Source organism: Erpetoichthys calabaricus, chromosome 14, assembly GCF_900747795.2.
Source record: "Erpetoichthys calabaricus chromosome 14, fErpCal1.3, whole genome shotgun sequence".
Taxonomy (NCBI): domain Eukaryota; kingdom Metazoa; phylum Chordata; class Cladistia; order Polypteriformes; family Polypteridae; genus Erpetoichthys; species Erpetoichthys calabaricus.
In genome coordinates this window covers 72,805,412-72,824,975 of record NC_041407.2, presented here as the reverse complement: position 1 = coordinate 72,824,975, position 19,564 = coordinate 72,805,412, and positions in this window count along the sequence as shown.

Genomic DNA, 19,564 nt, shown 5'->3' with positions numbered 1-19,564 from the left:
ATCATGACGTAAGCACAAAAGCGGAAATGTGGTTATGCACAAAAACATACAGATGCATAATTCTGTGCAAACGCCAAGTTCCACGTTCTTCCGCTACACAAATCCCGGTCAGTGTGAAAAGTAACGCATGTGCACGTGTCTGCTGTCCCGCCCCAACTCCTCCCAGAATTATGCCTTTTTTGAATATGCAAATCAATATAAATAGCCCTTAAGCTCAGCCTTCTGTGAAAAGACAATGGCAAAAGCAAGAGGGAAAATAGAAGAATTTCAGCGAATACCAAGTGGAGGCAAGGAAAAACTTACTATTTGTAGGTTTAAACAGTGGTATAAACAACAAAAGGAAGTTGATCGAGTGACATAGCGTGTCAGAGAAACTCAAAAGCTCAAGTTCACAAAGTCGCACAGTGCCCGAAATAAAAAAGAAGTTGTCACATATCAAAGTTGCCGTGAAAAGGCGAGTTGTAGCCCACCATCTGAGTGTGATATGAAAGCTTATTAGGGTACATAGAAAAAAAAAAGGCACACAGTTGAAAAAAAAGCACGAAATGTCAACTTTAATCTCGAAATTTCCACTTTAATCACGTAGTTTATTTTGTCATTAAAGTAGAACATCATTAATTTCATCCTAAATCGTTTAATTTACTAGTTTCTCAATCCCATCGTAACTAAAGTAGCACGTTAAATGCTTTGTTTTGTATTTGATCTTCTATGTGCTCTATGTATGTGAATCACTACGTGCTTCCGGGCTTTCTCTTCTTCCGACAGGACACAGAATCCATTACATTCGTGAAATAACAGCTCTCTGAATAATTAAAATACTGAGATGTATACGATGATATCATTTTCATGATGATAGGAGTTAAAGCATGTTATTAAACATGGGAACACGGTGGCGCAGTGATTGTTCATGTCTCACGCAAGATGCTTGCTGCACCATGCGCGACCTTCGATGAAATACTTTATTGTAGCAGTACTGTCTCTTTCAAACCTCCAATTCCTGTCCTTACTTTTCTTTCTCCAAATACCCAATCACCACACAATCAGCTCTGTAATAGACATTAAGCCATCTATAAGCTTAGAATGCGATTCTTCAAAACTTTTAAGGAACATCGAAATATCTTCGTAGTACATGTTTAATTATTCTATCCATCCAGTGTCACGTCAGCACTAGGCAGGAACAATCCGTGAACGGAGCGCCAGTGGCTCGCTAGTGCTGTGGCACTATGTAGTTAAAGTTTTATCTGTATAATATAATAAACATATTTTGCTGCATTTCATCTTAAAAATTATATAGTCATCATATATAAATACGTAATTTATAAAGTGGCTCAGTTTGTGCAATATTATAACTGTATCGCAAGTTTGCAGTAAGGTAATTGTACTTATAAGTACAAACAGTTTTACAATGAGCACTTGATGGACTGATTGAGTGTGTTTAGAGTTCTTGGGATGAAACTGCTTCTGAACTGCGAGGTCCGTACAGGAAAGGCTCTGAAGCGTTTGTCATATGAGAGCAGTTCAATAGACAGCATGGCTGAGGCAGCGTGTGCTTGATGCTGTATACCGATAATTCTCTTTCCAATCAGCTGCTGTAGAGCTGTGATTCACACTCAGATACAGTGATATAAATACTCCGAGTGGTGCAGTGAGAGTAATATGGAAAAAGATGATCTGATTTGGCAACACCTAACGGGAGCAGCTGAAAGAAGAAGAAGAAGAAGGTGCAGTGAGAGTAACAACGCTAAAGCAGTTATGGTATTTGGAATAGTTTGACCATTCTGTGGACCATTTTATTGTTACAGGTTAATTACAATCAGATTCATTAAACTAATAAACAATATGCGGTTCATTTCAGTGTATTTATAAAGCTGAGTCAGGGATGTGGATCTGAAAAAGAAAGAATAACAAATAACAAAGAATAACAGGAACAGTAGCACTGCTTTGATGCTGCGTGCCACCAGTCTGCAAAACCGAGCAGAGAACTTGCGTACGACAGGGTAGGAGCTACGGTGGAAATGTTCTTATGCAACATTTTTGTGCATATACACCGTTTATAGATGAGGCCCCTGATGATGATGTAACATGTCTCCTCTGGGAAGACCACCATACCACAAAATTGGCAACACCTGTGAAAAAGTAAATATTGGTGGATATATTAACAAAAATAAGAATAAAAAAATGACAGCACTAAAATGATCAAAATTGATATATAAAGTATAAATGAGGACTATATAGAATAAAAACTCACATTTTTTAGACATGCAAGTAAGTATTTCAGTGTATTTGTTACACACGTAAATAAACTTGAACTTGAATGTTTATGTTACAGGTAGGCTGCAACTACTGTAAATGTAAAGCTTTATATCCACCTCCTGACATGTCTGAGGAATGGGCAAAAACCAACCTGTAAGACTCCTAGTTGTTAAATTCAGGAGACATGGCTCATTTCCAGGGCCAGGTATGCTTACCAAACTTTCAGGACCCCCAGGGCAAAACGCCTTCCAACTGCTCTATGATCAAATGTAAACATGAAACAACTTTTACTGCACTTACATGCCCTTAGGCTACCTACATTTAGTAATGGGCTGCAGATATCAACATTGTACTCTTTTAATATCTACTACCAAGTTTGGAAATCTCAACTGACCTAATTCCAGATTGCTATATCATGATGTTAGATCACCTAAGCTAACACAAAAAGATCCAACACAATCTCTTAGGTTCTTTACTCAATGGGGAATATGAAGAAATTTCAAATCCAGCTCTATAGCTGTAACCTGTAACCTCTTACCGGTCTCACTGTCCTTATTGTAGCCCACAAATTCAATCTTAGAAACCTGTCATAGAAGGCTGATCATTGACTGGGTCTGTCTTTTATTTTCATTCCTTTACTACAACCATGTTTACCATCAATAGAAGATTACACAAAGCGTCCTTTGTGCACTTAAGGAACTCTAGCTAAACAAAGAATGAAGAATCAGCACTCAGCTAGCTAATAGAAATAATTGGACAGAGACACAGAGTTTAAAATTTTACTTATATATTTATTTGCACAATAACCAATAGCATCAAATATAAGCAATACAAAGAATTATACAATTTGAGTGGGTTTGTGCAGTCTTCACGTAGTTTTCATTCAGTCTCAGATGACAGTTCTCAGATGATCCAGTTCCCTAGTTATTGATTCTTCTTCTTCCTCTTCTTCTATTTCAGGAGGTCAATCTTTTATAGGTTTCACCATGATTTTTACAGTCTGATGACTTTGCTGACACAAACCTTTTCCATTCATCTGGGCTTGGGAAAGGCTCTAAAATGATTATTTATCATTAATCGAAAAGTGAAAAGAAATATTTCTTGCTTGGGACAGATCTCCTTTGCAGGTATCCAGCTGATAGCAAGTTCAATTTAAATGTCCATGGTTCCTTTCAAATTGTCAGAAAGGCAGCAAATGAACAAAATACTCAATTCTTGCAACAAAGCACAAACTGAACTGAAACTAAAGTGAAAAAGGTAGCCACTGACTCTCTATCTTCTTGCCTAAAACTAAGCTGACACACTTGGCTTACCATCTGCTAGCAAAGCACCTAATACTTTCACACATTTTCAAGATACAGTAAAGTTACGACACAGGGTTAAGGTCAATTTGATAGAACTTTATTAGACAGACAGAACTTTCATTGTCCCCAGGGGGTAATTTGGCTTTTTACAGAAGCTTTTTAAATAAAAAAGTACATAAACAGGTAAATATATTGTCAAGTTTGGGTCACAAAGTTGCATAGGAGAGTTCAGCAGGTTTTCCAAGGAGTAGAAACTTCATTGCTCTTCTGCCAGATACAAACACAGGTCTCTTACAGATGCAATCCTGCCTCACAAGAAACAGCTGTCAAATGTGATGCACCGGGCCCCAACTCCTGCTCAAGGGGATCCAACAGGCCGGCAGCAATGGCCGGAGTAGAGGGAGCCTGGAAGAAGAGTGACAGGATAGTGAGAGACCTCAGTATGGCCGTGGCTCGATCTTTTAAATGTTTGAAGCCCCGCACAAGAAGCACGTTGCGCAGCAAGAGTGTGTTTCTTTTCCATTGGAAAAAATGTTTAAAAATGGTTTTTGAAGGGCCAAGGTGTCCCCCTGTGGCAGCGATCACAATATATACACACACACTATGGTCTGAACACACACCAGAATGACTTAAAAGAAAGAAAGATATATCCATCCATCCATTATCCAACCCGCTGAATCCGAACACAGGGTCACGGGGAGAAAGATATATAAAGAATGAAAATAAAATTTCTGATATTGAAGTTACAGTCACATTGAGGCATTATGGTATAAAGGAGCCCCAGTAGTGTTTCTCGACACACTTCTGCTGAATAATTTGTTGGCTGGAAGTCCTCAGTGTTAGTGTGTCAGAGAGAGGACGTGCAGCATTGTTCATAATGGAACTCAGTTTTGTTTTAATTCACTCCTTTGCTATGACCTCCAGGGGCTCCGGAGTGTGTCCCATAACAGATCCTGCCCTTTTAATTAGATTGCTGATTTGGTAGGCTTCTCTTGAAGTGATGTTACCAGCACAGCATAACACAGTGTAGTGAATCTCACTGGCCATCACAGAGTTGGAGAAAAAGTGAAGGATGTCACTTCCACATTAAAGGGACGCAGTCTCCTAAGAAAGAACAGCCTGCTGTGTCCTATCTTATTTAGTTCCTCATTGTTCTGAGACCAGTCCAGCCTGTCTTTGATGTGCACCACCTCTACATGTAGTCCTTGAATAGTGACTGGACATAGTGGTGTTTTTGTGCAGTGAAAGTCAATAACCAGTTTCTTGGTTTTGCTGATATTAGGATGCCGACAAATCTCTTTGTACCAAGAAACAAAGTACTCCACCTGACTCCTATACTTTGTCTCTTATCAATACACCCCATAAGTGCAGAATCATCTGAGAATTTTTGCAAGTGACATGACCTGGTATTATATTTATAATCAGAGGTGTACAAAGAAAACAGAAAAGGAGACATTACTGTTCCTTGTGGTACTCCAGTGTTGCTCACATCACAGTCCATGAGTCTGGTAAACTGTGGTCTGCCCAGCAGATACAATCAGTCCCTTACTTATGAACAGGTTCCGTTCTGAGAGGCTGTTCATGAGTCCATTTTGTTTGTAAATCCATCACACATTTGTATGTGGAGGTAAATGTTTAGTTTCGGACAGCTGTGGATTTGAACATATAAGCAATGTTTTCAGTGGTTTTTACAGTGATTTGAACAAATTACAAGTGTTGTACATGAAATAAAGATTATAATAACAAAAATAAGATCTTCCCGTACCTGCTGCTATTACTCTGTAGATATGCAAATGATCCTTAAGCGCTAATTTTGGACTTAAGGACCAATTTGTTCATAATTATGAAAGTTCATAAGTAGGGGACTATCTGTAGTCCACTATCCAGGACACCATAGACTCTGCATATGTCAGAGTTTACCCCTTAACAGGGAATGTTAGATGGAACTGAAAAAATCAAAATACATAATCCTCACAGTGTTGCCATCTTTGTCCAGGTGAGAATAAGCCTTGTGGAGAAGATAGATAATTCCCAGAACACCCTTCACTCCTGTTTAGTTTGACAATTCTTTCAGGCCTTAGCGGTTTACCTAAAAATCTTTTGGCTAAAAGGGTAAATGCATCTCCATACACAGCCCCATAAGGCCAAGGTGGTGCTGCTGAATGTTTAGGTACAACCTGTACAGTGACTAGAGTTACAAACATGACCTCCATAAAACATATTGGAATTCACTATAATTATAGACCTCTCTACTACTGAAAGTAGTTAATTCCGTTTATTATTGTCTTTCAGCTTAGCCTTGAAACTCAACTCAAATCTGCATATGAAGTTCAGAAATGTATGCCTTAGACTTAATGTCTAGCATGTGGGTCTAGTAGTTGTTTGGACTAGTAGTTTGTCTTCTTCCATGTATCCAGTCATCCCTATATTTTATTACCTGCTCTTTTCAAAGTAGGATGACTGCAGCCTTTGCCAGAATGCTTCTTATAGGTTGACTGGATAGGAGTTTGCCTTTCATACCCCATAGGGAGAGTAGAAATGGAGGTCAAATCTAGAAGGAAGGAAACTGAGGTCAGATACAATGGCCCCATGAAAGAAGCGATTATGTATACATGTGCACACCAGCTAGCAGCATGTCATGAACAATACCATTGCACAGCTTGAATTCATCAAGGTTGGATCAGGTCGGTCTTCCTTACTACATATTGAATTTGAGTTGAGTTCAGGATTTTTGTTAGGCTGTTTAAGGTTAAGTTTATATTTTTTAACATTACTGGGGTGGTGCTTTTTGTATCTCTGCAGAACAAGGAGCACTGGGCTTGTACAAGATGAATGTTTATTAGGTCATTACAAAAAGGTAAGCAAAACTTCTGTGAATTTTTAATATGATATGCTAAGAAGAATCTGGAGGTGTTAATATGCCAAATGGTGATATGTCTTTCAAAACTTTAAACAATGAATTCTTCGGTCTATTCCTGTTTTTTTCAACCATAGTTAAATAATTACTTTACTTCAGATTTCATGGAATCATCAGTGTTCCAGGGTGGTAGGGGATTTTGCCAGAATATACAAAATTTCATTCATGTGCAGACATATAGTGGGTAACAACAATGCTAAACCCAAAGGACAGTAGATAATCTAATATGGAAAGAAAAAAAAAAACTTGCCGCATTTTGAACCTGGATTTTCATGCACTCACAACAAATTAAGCAGCATATGAAACAGGCAGAACTTTTCAATTTGGTATTAATGTATCCTCAAGGCATTAAGAGGTAATACAATTCAATATACTACACTATTAATAATATAATGAATTGAAGTTCTTATGGCTTTTTATAGTCCATTTCTCAGCTCTCATTAGCATTAGCAGTACTATCATTTGACCTACTCACTGTTGCGGAACATTAGAATATGAGTGGAAATGAAAGTAATCGTTGAAATCTGAAAACTTCACAGAAGTGCTTGTAAAAAAAGGCTCTGACAGATGGCTTTGATGGAGATGATATTTTATATAAGAAAAATCTGACCAGAAAATAAACTGTTTTTTTCCTTTGATTTTAAAGTATATCCTAGATATTTGTGAACTAGGTTCCTAGAATAAAATTGCAAATGTGAAAAGCATTTCCCAGCAACTTTGCTATATACATCTATCTATACATCTATCTAATAAAACCAGTACACTGGGTAGAATCTGCATACTTAAAGATTAACAGGACACTAACATTTAATGTAAAGTTACAGCACATCAATAAAATATGCATTTAATCAGTTTAGTACTATCATTCAGTATTTGTCTCCTTTAAATAAAAGACACTTATATATTCATTACTTGCTTTTATGTAATTGCTAGCTGCATAGTAGTTGACAATACATATTAATTATAGTACACAGTGCAGATTTAAATGGTAATTTCTTTTATAAGTAAACATGACCAGAGCCTCAAAAGAAAGGCCAATCTTAACCTGTTCTGGGATGCCAGAAAGGGAAAGAATCAAGAGAATTCTTCAGATTATTATTATTATTCAAAGGGTGAGAATATAAGGGGGAATGGGGCAAAAATTACCATTAGCACTCTATAGCATAGGAGTGTAGTTTTTGAAGATGCTGCGAGGTATCATCTGTCTTCAGTCAAGTGGCATCATGTTGAGTTGATTGAGTGCGTATTTCTGCTGTTTATTCTACTATTGCACAGGTGATTTTTTTCTTCCAAGCCGCCATGAATGAGGTGTTGACAATTGCATTTTTTCGATATTGCCAGACTTATTCATTAAGGTGTTATACCCCTTGGACAGACTGTTAATCAGCAGCATTACATTGAAGTGTTGAGGTGTCTATGGGAAAGTGTCAGGAAAAAAACGTGCCGAGCAGTGGAAGACATAACACTACATCTACTCCTCTGGTAAAAGCTAATGTATCAGATATAAGCCCTCTTATTGCTGATATCATTAATCACACTCTCCAGAGCGGCTTAGTCCTACTGGCCTTGGAAACCGCAAAAATTAGACCTCATTTAAAAAAATCCTCTTTGGATCCTGAAGTGATAGCAAACTATCGTCCGATCTCCAACCTTCCATTTTTGTCTAAGGTTTTGGAAAAGGTTGTTTTGGTTCAGCTTCAGGATCACCTCAAAAAATTCAATCTGTTTGAAAAATTTCAATCTGGTTACTGAACTACTCATAGCACAGAGATGGCCCTGGTCAGAGTCACCAATGACCTCCTGATGGCTGCTGACCAGAGCTCTCCATCACTCCTTATCCTCCTGGACCTTATAGCTACATTTGATACGGCAGATCATAATATTCTCCTTCATCATCTTCACTATACAATTGGACTTTCTGGCATTGCTTTGGAGTGGTTTGAGTCCCATCTTACAGATAGGGCTGAGTATGTGGCCTTGGGGGATGCTAAATCTCATACCCACATTGTCACCAGTGGGGTCCCACAAGGATCAGTCCTTAGGCCGACCATCTTTAATATCTATATGCTACCCCTGGGTCACATCATCCGCAAGCATGGAGTTTCATTCCATTGCTATGCTGATGATACGCAGCTCTATGTGAGACTGAATTCGACTTCTCTTACACCTCCATCAACTTTTTCCTCTTGTTTGGATGAGATTGAGGCCTGGATGTCCAAAAACTTCCTCAAGCTGAACAGCACCAAAACTGAAGCTCTTTTAATTGGCACCCTCCATCAACTTCATTCCTCTGTAAATTGTATTTCCTTTTCTGACTGTACCATTACCCTCTACCCTTCTGTTACAAATCTGGGTGTCAAGTTAGACTCCCATCTGTCATTTGATACACATGTCCATCACCTTTGTAAAATTGCATTCCTTCATCTCCGAAACATAGCAAAACTCCGTCCCTACCTCTCCCTCTGTGATGCTGAAAAGCAGGTTCATGCCTTTGTCTCATCCAGACTGGACTATTGTAATGCACTCCTCATCGGGATACCCAACAAGAGCCTTCAAAAGCTCCAACAAATTCAAAATAGTGCTGCAAGGATCCTGATGAGGGTGCTGAAATATGAACACATTTCACAAATCCTTCGATCACTTCATTGGCTCCCTGTCCATCTCCGTATAGAATACAAACTCTGTTTGCTCACTCATCAGTGTATTCATGGAAATGCTCCACAATATCTTAAAGAACTCCTTATATTACAATCCACTACAAGAAACCTCCGTTTTGCAAATACCTACCGCCTTCGCCCCACTGTGATCAAACTTCATACAATGGGTGACTGAGCCTTTGCAGCCGCTGCTCCTCGGCTCTGAAATGCCCTACCAGAGAATTTGAGAACACAGCAGATTGTGGGCTGTTTTAAAAAACAGCTAAAGACTTTTCTATTTAGGAAAACTTATTAACAAGAATGCTATAATTATTGTTGTTTTATCTCTGTTTTTATCTTGCCTTGCCTTTGTTTAAACTTTTTATGTTGCAGTTTGAGATTTACTGCTAATGTAAAGGGCCCCTATAAATAAAATGCATTATTATTATTATTATTTTGCTCCATTATGGGGTACCTGCATATACCATGTTGTCGGTCAAAGAGTTCTTGACCAAAAGCAATGTGGTTGTTGCTTCGTATTCCCAGTATCCGTCAGATCTTGCACCCTGTGACTTCTTTTTGTCCCCAAAATTAAAACTGAGAATGAAGGGAACATTTCCTACCATAGAAGAAATGCAGAAGACTCTAGACACAGTAACAAAAGATGAGCATAGGAAATGTTAGCAGGAATGGGAGAAGTGTATTGCATCTCATGCAAAGTATTTTGAAGGTGACTAAAAGGGAATTGCTGTATGTTTTATAATAAAAGTTTTGTTTTCACAATTTTAGGAGTTTTTGGATCCCCCTCATATAATGGAACAACAGTGTGGAATGCATAATATAAATGTACACATTTCACGCCCTTGTCACTGGTGTCAGCATTATTTAACTCTGCAATTGCTAAAGGGACAGTTTATGGAAGTGGAATTTTGTTTAACGTGTTGTGCCTTGCGCCAATGAAAAGAACTGGAGGTCAAAATAGCAAAGCCAAAGTAAGTAGCAAACAATCAAATAAACCTAGTGACATAATCTAAACATGAATTGAAATCTTACTTGAAAGAAAATAAAGGAGATTAAAAAAAAAACTGGTTCCTAAGAAAAGTGCAAACAAGCTTGGAAATTGTTTTATCTTTTGATATCTGCAGACTTGAATGACGAATTGAACCCTGTGATGACCTCTAGGGATGCCTAGCAACTGTAAACAAAACTACTGTAAATAATGTCCCTCCACTGGAAACAACATAGTGTTGTGACAGAATGCTAAAATAAATAAAAAACAGAGAAAACAGTTTGTAAATCAAAGTGCAAAATTTTGTAACCACCTCCAAAACGTACTAATACGGTATCTCTTGTTACCATAATGGAAACTACTAGAAATCGTGACATAAGGTTGTCAAGGAGACTGCCAATCATATGATATGTTATGTCATCAGGTCTCGACTATTAAAGGTGCTGAATGCTTCAGTTTGCATCCATGATTTTGGATAATTTAATGAATGTCTGCCTATTCATCTCCCCTTAGTTTGCTTATTTATGTTTCTGGGAATTTTTGCTAGCATATTAGAGTTTCAGATTTGCGCTTTTGTTTTTATTTCGGTTTTGGTTGGTGGATTCTTCTTCACTGTTGGTAATGAACTTTTGCCTGCCTTTTGACTCTTCATCTGGAAGGCTCTTTTTATTGCCCCTTTTTATTTTTTGAACTGTTTTTTTATGTCCAGGTATTGTTAGTTTCAAAACAAACCTGACTAGGTGATTTTTTATTTTAAAACAATCACAGCAATCCAAAGCCATTCACTTTGTAGGTCTACTGTACTCCTGGTTAAAACACACACACAGCTTCATGATTAGTATTTTAGTAGTTAATGTCCATCTCCTCAAATTTGAATCACATACTGTATATTATCGATTTTCTAGTCTTACTTTACAGTTTTGGACTGATTATTTCTACTTCTTCTTTAATGATAAGCCTGTCTAATTATTTTAAATATTACAGATGCTTCAAATTGTTACTGTGATCTTCAGCTGCTGTTTTTAATAGGCACAGTATCTCTTTACCTCACAGTTCTGAGTCAAGGTCAGTTTCTGATTTTTCTTCAAAAGCTGTGCTGCAGCATATCATGCAGGGCACTTGTAAAGCTTCCTTTTCTGTTAGTCAACCTTACCTGATATGACATGAAACAGAAAGGACCTGAAAGTTTTTCTGAAAATGAAAACTCATAATATATTGTAGGCTGAAGGACATTGTCACTTTCTGTCTGAATAGGCCTGGATTTTGCATTCGATAAAAAAAAAAAAAGTCCAGAAGTTAACTCCATCTCTACCACCCAATATCATGCTCCAATTATGTTTGGGATTAAATTGGGTGTTTGGCGGAACAAAAAATGTGGATTGAAACGTGAGAGCCATTACATTTCTGTGTTAAAAACAAAAGCACCACTGGGTTTAAATCAGGTTTAGGGTTATCGGTCTGTTAATTTTTTTTCAATTATGAAGTAACACTAAAAAATTATTACTTTTTCTGTAGTGTGTGAGCCTGATCTGGACCAATTTTTATTGGTCATTTTTCTCTAACCCAATATTAGAGCTTTCCAACTGTAGGTGCTGCCGAGGAAATCCATATACAACATGTTTGTTTAGCCTTCCTTCAAAAATTAAAGAAAACTGAAACATTTTTCCTGTCCATAAATTCTCATAACCCATTTTTTTCTGCTACCGTGAGATCACTCCTCATTAAGTGTTTGTTTAAACTCATTAATAACTACAGACCCAATCAGCCAATCAGTCACACCTTACGCAAAATTTATTTGAGAAATTCCAGTCTGGCTTCTGCACTGGCACTAACGTGTGTTGTAAATGACATTCTGATATCCTCTGATGAAGGAAACTCCACTGTAATTATGTTGTTAGACTTAAGCACAGCCTTTGACAACAGTGACCAATCCATTTTAATGCACAGGTTAGAAAATTATGTTGGGCTTACAGGCACTGACCTTGCCTGGTTTACTTCTTATTTATCAAATCGATTCCAGTATGTTCAGAAATATGCTGACAGCACTCCATCATTGTGTTCCACAAGGCTCAGTACTGGGATCTTTACTGTTTTCACCTTACATGCTTCAACTGGGATCTATCATTAGAAAACATGTTCATTTTCACTCATACACAGTTATACCTTTCTTTTAGACCAAATGAGGTTTCTCCAAATGTTGTCCTTAATTAGTGGTGTAAGTAAATTAAAGGAGTAGATAGATGAGAACTACTTGTGTTTAAACACTGATAAAACAGATGTTAATTATTGGAGGGAATGATGCTGATCACAACAATATTTTGTTATCATTTAACTCAGTTTGAATCACCATTAATTTTAATGAATCAGCCCACAATCTAGGAGTTATCTTTGACTCTAGCAGGTCATTTAAAGTACACATTACAAAGTTGTCTAAACTCATGTTTCTTCCTTCTTAAAAATGTTGTGAAATTAAGGCATTTCCTAAATAATCGGAATTCTGAGAAATTAATTCATGCATTTATTCCTGTAGGATTGACTACTACAATTCAGTGTTCACTGGATGTTCAAATTGTTCTTTATACAGCCTCCAGTTAATCCAAAATGTAAGAATTATTACAAGAACAAGAAAATATGAACAAATAACTCCAGTTCTTAAATCCTTACACTGGCTCCCGGTTAAGTTTAGGGCAGATTTCAAAATCCTCCTTTTAACATATAAAGCATTAAATGGCCAAGGCCCAGCTTACTTGTCTGAACTTATGACTTACAAATTAGAGTGTACATTAAGATCTCAAGATGCCAGTCTGCTTATGATTCCAAGGATTAATAAAATAACAGTGGGAGATTGTAGTTTTAGTTACAGGGCCCTTAAACTGTGGAATGGTCTGCCTGCTACTATAAGAGATGCCCCTTTGGTCTTAGCTTTCAAATCCCAGCAGAAGACTCAGTACTTCAGTTTAGCATATCCGGACTAGAGCTGCTGATTAACTGTACAACATGCATCTCTGTAGTTAGTCATTAGCACTAAAACAGAAGTAACATGATAGTTATAATTTGTTACTAACCCTCACCTATTCTGTTTCTCTTCTCAGTACTCAAATGTGGCACTTGGTGCCACTGCCAAGTTGTTTTGCCTGCCTAAAGTAAAGTCATCTCTGATGGAGGATCGCAGGAATCGTGGGGTAGAGGGGTTCTTTCATCGGATTGGCTGGTCCAGTGCTGACTCAGCTGTGGAATGGCCAATAGGGGGAGACCGCTTGATGGCCAAGATCATCAGGGGCCTCATGTATAACGCCGTGCGTAGAACTCACACTATAATATGGCATAAGCACAAAAGCGGGAATGTGCGTACGCCCAGAAAAATCCAGATGCAGGAATCTGTGCGTACGCAAACTTTTACGTTCTTCCACTACATAAATCCCGATCAGCGTGAAAAGTAACGCACGTGCACGCGCCTTCTGTCCCGCCCCAACTCCTCCCAGAATTATGCCTCTTTGAATATGCAAATCGATATAAATAGCCTTCTGTGAAAAGACAATGGGAAAAGCACGGGGGAAAATATAAGAATTTCAGCGAATACCAAGTGGAGGCAAAGGAAAAACTTACTATTTGTTGGTTTAAACAGTGGTATAATCAACAAAAGAAAGTTGATCGAGTGATATAGTGTTGGAGAAGCTCAAGTTCACAAAGTCGCACAGTGCCCGAAATAAAAAAGAAGTTGTCACATATCAAAGTCAGCATGAAAAGGCGACTCGTAGCGAACTGTCTGAGTGTCATATGAAAGCTTATTAGGGTACAGACAAAAAAAAAAAAGGCACACAGTGGGAAAAAAGCACGAAATGTCAACTTTAATCTTGAAATTTCCACTTCAATCACGTAGTTTATTTTGTCATTAAAGTAGAACATCATAAACTTCATCTTAAAATCGTTTATTTTACTAGTTTCTCAAGTAGCACATTAAATGCTTTGTTCTGTTTTTGATCTTCCATGTGCTCTGTGTGTGTGAATCACTACATACATCCGTTCTTTCTCTTTCTCCGACAGGACACATAATCCATTACATTCGTGATATTACAGCTCTCTGAATAATTAAAATACTGAGATGTATATGTGATATCTTTTTCATGATAATAGGAATGAAAGCATGTTGTTAAACATGGGAACACGGTGGTGCAGTGATTGTTCATATCTCACGCAAGAGGCTTGCTGCGCCATGTGCGACCTTCGATGAAATAATTTATTACAGAAGTACTGTCTCTTTCAAACGTACTAACCTCCAATTCCTGCCCTTACTTTTCTTTCTCCAAATACCCAATCGCCACACAATCAGCTCTGTAATAGACGTTAAGCCACCTGTAAGCTTAGAAAGCCGAATCTTCAAAACTTTTAAGGAACATTGAAATATCTTCGGAGTACATGTTTAACACTAGAATTACCAGAGTCTACGAAAAAACTCGTAGATCCGGCCCACCTTAAAACCATTCGCAGCTCTCTTTTGTCTTCTAAATGTGCCAATTAAGACGAGCCAGCAAGCAGCCGGCTATTCCATCCCCCACTGTCGCAGAGCGTTCACTAAGTTTTCCCAGCTCTTGCCTTGTTTGATTATCTGGGAGTGACTGAACTGCTAGAGTTTTAGTGTGGAAATAATAGATCGCTATTTGAAACACACACAGTTCATGTGTGTTCCATTTCTACAGCAATCTGTGTAAACACATTTTTAAAACAAAGTGTTTCTTTGATATTTGAACTTCAGGCTTCATACATTATATAGTTTATGCCTACATTTTGTCATTTGTTCCTAGAATATAAAAAACGTTTCTGTTTTAACAATGTGTTTACACAGATTACTGCAGAAACGCAACACACATGAAATGCGTGTGTTCCAAATAGCGATTTATTATTTCCATTCTAAAACTCCACTCACTCCCAGATAATCAATCAAGGCATGAGCTGGGAAAAGCTCGTTTACGTTCTAAGTCGGTGGGGGGATGGAATAGCCGGCTGCTGGCAGCATGTCTTTATCAGTACATTTAGATGACAAAAGACGCTGGCAGAGAGGTGAGAACGGTTTTAAGAAGCGATTTAAGGTGGGCCGGATCTATGAGTTTTTTCGTAGGCTCTGGTAATTCTAGTGTTAATTATTCTATCCATCTATCCTTCCAGTGTTGCGTCAGCACCAGCAATAATACAGCGCAAGACAGGAGCTATCCGTGAACTAGCTAGCGCTGCGGCACCGTGTCCTCACATGTTTAATTATTAACAATACAGATTATTTAAATGAAATTAAAGTTTTATCTGTATACTATAAGCAACATATTTTGCTGCATTTCATCTTAAAAATGATATCGTCATCATACGTGCTTTATTAAGTGGCGCAGGTTGTGCAATATTATAACTGTAGTGCAAGTTTACAGTGGGGTAATTGTACTTATAAGTACAAACAGTTCTACAAGGAGCACTTGATGGACTGATTGAGTGCGTTTATAGTTCTTGGGATGAAACGGTTTCTGAAACGCGAGGTCCGTACAGGAAAGGCTTTGACGCGTTTTGCCGTGGCTGAGGTAGTGTGTGCTTGAAACCGTATACCGATAATTCTCTTTCGGATCAGCTGCTGCTGTGATTCTCCACTCAGATACAGTGATATAAATATTCCGAGTGGTGCAGTGAGAGTAATATGCTGTGGCAACCCTTAGCAGGAGCTGCTGAAAGAAGAAGAAGATGCATTGAGAATAACAACGCTAAAGCAGTTATGGTATTTGGAATACTATGGCTATTCCCTGGACCATTATATTGCTACAGGTTAATTACAATCAGATGCATTACACTAATAAACAATATGCATTTAATTTCAGTGCATTTATAAAGCTGCGTCAGGAATGTGGGTCTAAGAAAGAAAGGGTAACCACACAGGAACAGTAGCACTGCTTTGACGCTGGGTGCCGCCAGTCTGCAAAACCGAGCGGAGAAATTGCGTACGCCAGGGTATGAGGTACCGTGGAAATGTGCGTGGCTTTACACCAAGTTTAGGTTTTATACATCGCGATTTGAGCGTGGAAATGTTCGTACACAACATTTCTGTGCGTACGCACCGTTTATACATGAGGCCCCAGGACTCTGAACAAATCTAAATTGTATTATGTAATATTATCTATCCTTGAATTCTGCTCTGTACTTGTAATATTTCTATTGCATTGTATTAAGAACTACTTGTGTTCTGTTCTGTGCATTGTGTTGTATTTACCCCCTTTTTTTGGCACCCACTGCACACACAACCTACCAGGAAAGGGGTCTCTCTTTGAACTGCCTTTTTTGGGAGTTTTTTCTTGTCTTCTGAGAGAGTCAAGGCTGGGGGACTGTGAAGAGGCAGGGTCTGTTAAAGCCCATTGCGGCACTCCTTGTGCGATTTTAGGTTACAAAAAAATAAACTGTACTGTATTGTATTGTATTAATTTTTGTATTGTTGATTTCAACACTGGGGGCACTCTTGAGTCATCCCCAAACCCAGGATAACACAATTGAGGCCAATCTAAACAAAAGTAAAAATAATTTTTATTAAAGGAGAATACATAGCAATACTGTGACAGAAACTTTTTTCCTATTTGGGAGTGTTGGTCCACATAATAAATCCCCTCAAGTATTAAAAGTGGAACTGATAATTGGTAGGTTCACTATGGCATCCCCTATATTTGATTTCCTCCTTTTATATGTCCACCTTCAATACTTTACTGTCCTTGTATCATCCTGCCTTGCTTCTCAGTTCAGACTCCAAATTATCTGCATAAGCTGATGTCCCAAGCTTGGTTGCAGTGAGAAGAAATCCTTTTAAATGCCTTGCAGTGACACTGACTTCCAAACATGATAGTGAAGCTCGCCATGCACAACAATACTTGAAAAGGTAATGCTCTTTTGCATTCTGGACTGCTCCTGCTGGAAGAAAAACCCCTCCGATATGAAGCAAAATCGTGCCACAGATCATCCTGTTCCAGAACAGAAAAAAATAACAGCTATTCAAGATATGTCCATTATACATTCTCTTTATCTTTCTTGGCACAGCTTTGAAAAAGTGGAAGAATCCAATATCTGAAAAAATGTAACTCTCCTGTGACTGCACATCTTGTAACATGAAGAGAACTTAGGGGTCTAGGAACAGACATACACAAATAAAAAAGACAATAAAATTTAGCCTGCTGCAATTCAAAGTTCCAATAAATAAAAAAAAAAAAAAAAAAAGAAAAGCAAACCCTACCACCCTCAGTTTCTTTCTTTACTGGTGATAAATCCTATCTGTCTCGCTGGGTATCCTGTTCAGTTACCAGTTGAAGCACCTCTTGAGTCATCCCCTTTCTCACCTCCCTCCTTTCCCTCTCAGAGACTCTAGCTTCCTTTTCTGTTTCCAGTTGAGTGATTACCACCAGATCTCCGCTGAATGTACATCCATTAGTCACTGTTGGCTTTCAAAAAAGAGTCATGGCTGACCCTACATTTGTTCCAGGGATACTAGGCTAGACCTCATTTCTTTGGCTTGTTATGTCTTTGCGCCATGAGCCTTTAGTATGCAATGGATAGCCAGGTCTGAAAGCAGTACATACATCTGTCTATTATAAAAGGAAATCCTGGGACAAGACTTTCTCAGAGATAACTTCAACTCCCACAAGAGATAATTTCAGGTCCCGCGAGACAAGACTTTTTGCCAAGAGATTTTGACAAGTCCTGGCCTCCTCTCAAACATTTACAACCACGCCCATGGTCCAATCATTTCTCATTCGTGTGAATGCTATTGTCAGACACAGTTCCTCCGTTCTCAGAAATAAAATACAAAGTAGAACGTCATAGAGAGGTTCAAAAACATGGAGCAATATACATGCAGAGCAGGTTAGAGATTATGAAAGTACTAAAATTCAAAAGTCTCAAAAAACTGATAGTAAAGATCGCATTAGCGCTAACAAACTGAAATTATTACTCAGTGAAATAACGGAACAGCGAAAAGAGATTGAATATATGGACATAAGTGAGGTTACAGAAGTTCAGTATATAGTTATTGTTCGTCTTTAAACTTTAAGTCGGAGACTTGTGGATCGTCTAATTCCTGTTGCCATCAGGGAAAAGTAGTGTTGCTTCCCAATGAAGAGACGTATGTATCCGTGAGAAGGAGGCAAAGCCCCCTAGTCAATCTCATGTTCCAAAGTGGAACTGTTTACTTTTTAATCAGTCTATTAGTATTTTTTGCCTCTAGTGTTCCCTCCTTGACCTTACTATAACCCTTCCTGTAGCCTTACTGAGGCACTAAACCACACATAAGGTATACTGCTTTTGTGGTAGAGCCCATGTTATTATGCTGGAGTAGTGACTTCGATTGTCACTGCCAGTACATATTTCTTCTAAACTGGCAGAACCCTGTAGGTCTAAACCCTGTGCTGTACCAGCTCAAGCTGCACTAATTCCAGCCATGACAAAAATGAATTGACAATGATTTAAAAAAAGAAATAATTAATTTTCTTGATTGTAATAGAAAGTTCAAAGTAGCACTTCTGCTTTGTAGATTCAGTACCCGGGGTTTGAAACCCATGCCCAGTCATTGTCTACTTGGAGCATACATATATATTGACCTCATTTCTGCATCTATTTTCCTTCCACTTTCCAAAAGATGTGCTGGAGATTTCAAATTGGCCTGCCTAAGAGTGAGGGCAAACACTCCTCCCCTGTCCAGGGCTGTTCCCTGCTTTGCAAGTGTGCTGCTGAGAGAGATTTGATAATATTATAAGAAAGTTCAAAGTCAAGATATACCAAGTTTAAGGCTTCTTTGCACCACATTATTCTCTTAGTAATGTAAGATTCATAGTCAGAAGCATTTTAAAGAGTGGTCTGGTCTTTTAAAGGGTTGGCATCATTTGCAAGTGGAAATCAGATTGCATATTAGCCATTTGCCTTACCTTTTGTGGCTTTGACTGAAGGTATTAATGCCAACCAAGATCACAGAAAACAGATAGAAATGATATAGGGGTAACAAACATACCAGCAAAAGTGATAATCTATAAAAACATAATATGCAACAGGTAATCTGTGAAATAACCTATCATACTAACAACTCTAGAAAGACAAGCTGAAGTGTGATTGCCGGATCTGTGGAGAGCTGCTTGTCCGTTGCTGAGGCAACCACAGGTTCGCAGCGCAGCAGCATTATGCTGCAGAAACAAATATGAGCCAATTGTGGTTGCGCTATAAGCACCTGTTGCCAATGGGTGATGCAAAGAACATTATAAATGCAGGGAACAGTATAACTTGGCCACTAACCTGGCCATGACCCTGCCTGATTGCTGTGTCTGTGTATAAGAGAGCAGTAGATCCCGCTACAATAAATAACTGCTGTTCCTGTTTCAAGTAGAATAAAGCTGGTTTTTCTAAAGTACTGAGACTCAGCCTTGTGTTTTGGGGCGCAAGACAGGGA